Consider the following 5,622-nt stretch of genomic DNA (forward strand, 5'->3'; position numbering starts at 1 on the left):
AACCTGCTTGCTGAGAGGCAGCAGCTCTATCAACTGCACCAGATATCATATGCTGCCAGATATCATTTCATTTTATTTTTGGGACAAAAACTGAGTCTTGCGACCCGTCCAGGGTGTACCCCGCCCCTCGCACAGTGATTGCTGGACATGGGCACCAGCGACCCCCGTGACCCAAAATGGAAGAAGCGGGTAAAAAATAATGGATGGATGGATGGATGGATGGACAAAAACTGAGTGACAAAAGAGTGCCATGCAAACGTCTGGGCATTTTTACAAATTTTTCTTTATCTTTTATCTTTTTCAACAAATTAGCGAGTGATTTTTTGGCTTGTTGGCAGGTATTGGCATGATCAACTTACCATATTTCAACCATTCATAACATCTTGTATCAGTTGAAAATGTCAAATATCAACAGCCAGTGGCTTCAGAAAGCAGCTAACAAACTACTTTGAGGATTAAAAAAACGAGATTACGCTTAAAGTTAACACAAATAAAGCAGCTTATTTATTAACTGTTTTCACTTTTTCTCAAATGTATTTCAAATATCGTGCCTGCATGTTTGTGTGTGATTTTTTAATTTCAGGTTTTTTTTGCTAACAAATTGAGAGGTTCATATGAAAAGTCCACAAGGACCATGGCTCCACACATTCCTCCACAGGAAATATGAAAAGTCCAGCAAAGCACTTGTCACTAACCCTTTCACCACATTCTTTAGTAATGAAGGATGCAACTCTCTCCGGAGTTTCACAGATCAACATCCTAAGTGCTGTGGTGCTTGTAATTCAAAGAGGTTGCAGCCCGTGTGAGCAGAAACACATTCTCTCTTAATAAATACTTTAACAGCCACTCTAAATTCAAAGCTCTGAAGCCCAGTGTGGTTGTAAACTCCTGACCTATTGGTCATCAAGAGAAAAAAACTCAAATAGTATTTGCTCCAGATGCCAAATATTCTTCCTTGATGTTAATATAATTCATCCTAAATCAAACAGGACAGTTACAAAAAAAAAAAAAAAAAAAAGAACATTATGTTTTTATTTTATTAAATGCTCTTGTGCATGCAAAATGTCAAACAATCAAGAAAATCCAGACACTTGTGTTACATCGGTTCAGTCAGCTTGACTGACCCAGGTGGGCTGAAGGAAGCAGATGGTGGGTTTTGCTGGGGAAGTCACTGTCTGGCTGTAACACTTCAGGAGGTAAGCGTCGTGGAAACCAGAAAGAAAAGTGTATGTTCAGACAACAGGGAGAGAAGTGATGTAAGGTAGATATCAGTTGCTTCCCCACCAAGATCAGGACCCTGACAGCCACCACCAACAGACCTGGCGGCTCAAAGAGGGACGAGTGCAGCCAACCACAACTAGCAAGAGGCGGAAAGAGAACTGCACTTCCTCACCTCCTGCCAACTGTACCAAGACATCAGGAGCAGATTCGACACATAAATCATATACCCACACTCATAGGCACACTCACATTTTACAGACAAGGACAATACCCACAAGCTCTCATATCTGCTGGAAGAAATCAACTAGCACAGCAATCTATTTTCTGAGCCCCAAAACGACTTCAGACATGAAACAAATACCATCATAAAGTTTGACACTTTGCTATAAACTGAAATATCCACGTAAAACGTCTCTTTTATTTCTTTCCTGATACACTTTATTTTTACTCTGGCTTTAGCAATGTAAACTTTTTTTTTTCATGCCATTAAAGCTCTGTTTGAATTTAATGTGCTTAAAAAAAATAAAATATTTGTATAGATATTTCACTAAACTGCAATGGGTCAGTGCAATTTATGTGAAGAAGAGTGTTCTGCATAAAACCATTATCAAAACTTGGAAGTTCATTGTGGAGACCCCAGCAGAAGGAAGAAAGAAAAACAAACAAAAAAAAAAACCACATTTAACTAAACCTTAATGATGTGAAGAATCCTCTGAAACACTAATGTCACTTATAATTCTTATTTTTTATTATCTGCCTCTTTCTCTTATTGTCACCGGGGTCTCTGGTGCCCATGTCCAGCAGTCACTGTGCAAGAGGTGGGGACACCCTGGCAAGTCACAAGTCAATCACAGGTATAGAGACAAAAAATACATTCACACTGTCACCTAGGGACAACTTAGAGTTATTAATTAGCCAAATATGTCGGTTTTCTCTGAATTACTTAGAGAAAACACTTGCACGCACAGAGAACAAGCAAACTCCACCCAGAAAAGTTCCTTGATTTGATCTGGTAACATTTTCGCTGAAGGAAGTAAAAAAAAATATGTATATGTTCACACATCTCTAGTTCCAGTAGCCCTTTTCTCAGTAGAATGCCCATCCATCCATCCATCCATCCATCCATCCATCCATCCATCCATCCATCCATCCATCCATCCATCCATCCATCCATCCATCCATCCATCCATCCATCCATCCTTCCTTCCATTATCTTCCGCTTGATCCAAAGTCGAGTTGCGGGGGCAGCAGCTTGAGCAGGGAGGCCCAGACATCTCTTTCCACAGCCACCTCTTCTAGCTCTTCTGGGAGGACTTCAAAACGTTCAACCGAGAGACGATAGGTTGTTTTCACACCTGATAGTCCGGTAGACTCTGTTCGATTGGGTACCAATATTCAAAACATTTGTTTACATCCTTACCAGATGCCCGAACCACCTCAACGGGCTCCTCTCGATGTGGGGGAGCAGCGGTTCTACTCCGAGTCTCTCTCGGAAAACAACTTCTCACCCTATCTTGAAGGGAAAGTCCAGCTACCCTGTGGATGAAACTTATTTCAAATGCCTGTATCCACAGTCTCATTCTTTTGGTCACTAGAATGGTCAGTAGAATGCCCTGGTTCCCAAACTTCTGACGTGGACCTTGTTAATATGGACAATGTACAAGCCTGCATGGCCTCATCATTATGTGTCTCGCTCACTGTGTATCCAAGGTTACTTAGAGATTGACACAGGGATTCAAACCCTGAATCCCTCATATTCCTGCATCAAAGTCATGTGACTTAACCGCTATGCCAACTCCTATCTGCTTCAGAGATCTCTGTCCAGAAGAGCGCAGTCCTATACGAACAGCTAAGGTATTGTACAGAGCCATCCAGCTCCCATGCCTCTTTTTGAGGACCTGAGTTATAATTGAACAGGAAATGCCCAAATGGAAGAGTAGAGCGAGTTCGAAGTTGTTTTTTTCCACTGTTGTCCTAGTTCTATAGACAATACCTTGTGAAATGCCCTAAAAGTTTTTTGTTTGTTTTTTTGTCTCAAAGGACTATTTTGGTCATTACACCTGACACCTTTCCATGCCAGAGTTTTAAACTAAGATCAGTTTATGGTAAGAAATGACAAAAGTAAAGTTGTTTTTGTCAGAGTATGTGTTGTGGCTGATTCTTATCTAAATACCACACATTTTGATCTAGATTCATTTTCAAGTTATTTTTGTTATGTAAGGCCAGTTGGTTGTGGTGGCTGTCTTGAATTAGGTTGGCTTTAAAAGTTAATCAATTATATGTGTGTATTCAATCTTTACTTTCTAAAAGATTTATTAAAGTATGTCCATTGTTTTTCTCATGTGATTGGTTAGAGCTCAGTGTGGAATATAAATGTTAACTACTTCCACACCAAATCAAGGCTAATATCTACAGAACTGACTGAATTAAAGCCATTTGAAGCATTTTAACCACTTTATTTTGCTGCGACTGAATTCCTACATTGCTTGTCTTCTTAAAAGCACATCTTTTTGGGTATCAATAAACATTTATAATGAGTTTTTTGGCTCCCACCACCCTGCACTGTGAACCATGTGACAGTACCATTTGTAATTGACACAGAATGAGAAATGAGGAGGAGATGAAACATGAAACCCAAAGTGCTGTTGTTTTCTTGTCTAATCAGACATGCTTGTGCATGTATGCACATCAAACACGAGATTCCTTTCATTTCCTGCATCGACTCCTCCAAGCCTGACATTATTTTTTTGCAACATGAACATATGGAAGGAAAGGCAACACCTTAGCATGGTCTGAGCATGTTTACCTTTCTGTCCTCCAGGACACACCTACACAGAATGTTGCATCCATCACATTTAAAAAAGAAGTATTCCTAATAGTCATGAAATAAGCATGGGCCATGAGACCCCCCACATGCATTAAAAAGTATGACAGTAAGAGGGAGACATTACAGCTTCATATCCATTCCTCTTTGTGTATGCGTGTGGTGGGGTGCACCCTCATCTTGGATTCTGTAAGATATTTGAGAATGCGTTGAATGCAACTCTCAAAACATCAAATTTTAGCTCAACATCTGTAACTCTAAATGAGTTTTGTCTATTTTAGCTAAGTTTAAATAGCTAATGAGGCCATCTTGATTTGTGGTCACTCTCAATATTAGTGAGTTGTAAATGTGCAGTGACCGATGATTTTCTAATGTTTTCAATAAAATCTGCCCGGTAGTTTTTTGAGACATTTTTCCAACAGACAGAGTGTTGTCTCTAACAGGTAATATCAAAGTTTTAAGTATAAGTATTTCACAATGTGTAGTGAGTGTAATGTCTGTTTCAACTTCTTATCCTCTCGAACCCCAGCCGGTCGAAACAGATGGCTGCTTGTCCTGAGCCTGGTTTTGTTGGTTTCTTCCTGTTAAAAGGGAGTTTTTTCCTTTCCACTGTTGCCTTTGTGCTCACCCAGGGTGAGATACTGGGAAGAAGTGAAAATTCAATCTGCTGGCTTTCTTAGATAGATAACTTTTACTGATTGGCTTTTTATGTATATGAATGTTTCTTTACAGTGCCCTGAGGCGACTTCTGTTGTGACTTGGTGCTATTTAAATAAACTGAACTGATTAAGTTGAAAAATATGTATAAATGTGATGCAGCTACCACAACACCAAATGTTCACAAAACGTCTCAGCAAAATAAATAAACCGTCCAGTTGACAGGAATGAACATTGTTGGATTTTTACCTGAATTACTGAGCATGCACTTTGGTATGTTTGTAAAATTAGTTTTTTCAAGCCATTTTAAGTTTGATTCATCCCAAAGATTATTAATTTATAGAGATAAATCAAAAATACATTTTCTGAAAGTTTAATTAAAATCCATCCAGTGATTCATGAAATATGTTACTAACAGTTCATTCAGCTTTCTAATGGGTTTTGTATATGCTTATCCTCTAGGTAAGGAGATATTTTGCTAACTCTACATACTACACAATGGTGGGAGGGGGATGTGGGAAATACTAAGCATTGGTAAATTCAGTCCATTGCAGCAGAAGTGTGGCTCGTGACTTGATGCTGACAAATGGATTTAGAAGCACAATCACAGTACGTTGGTTATGAGAGCTGAAAGGAAACAAAAGCAATCATGACAGACGTTAATAGGAAACAGCAGCAACAACAACAAAAACAGTTGAAATCAAGTGAGAAATCAATGGTTTTGCTACAGATGTGTGAAAAATATTCAAGACATGACTCCTGAAGCACACTAACAGTTAAAACAATCTACTTTACTCAAAATGTTGGATGTAATTTGCATCAACAAGCACGAGAATTATTTTATTGTCCTGGCCTGTTTCACTGTTTTTATTATTGTTGTTGTTGTTGTTGTTGTTGTTGTTGTTGTTGTTGTTGTTGTT

This window comes from Nematolebias whitei, chromosome 6 (genome assembly GCF_014905685.2).
Source record: "Nematolebias whitei isolate Nwh7 chromosome 6, NemWhi1, whole genome shotgun sequence".
NCBI lineage: Eukaryota > Metazoa > Chordata > Actinopteri > Cyprinodontiformes > Rivulidae > Nematolebias > Nematolebias whitei.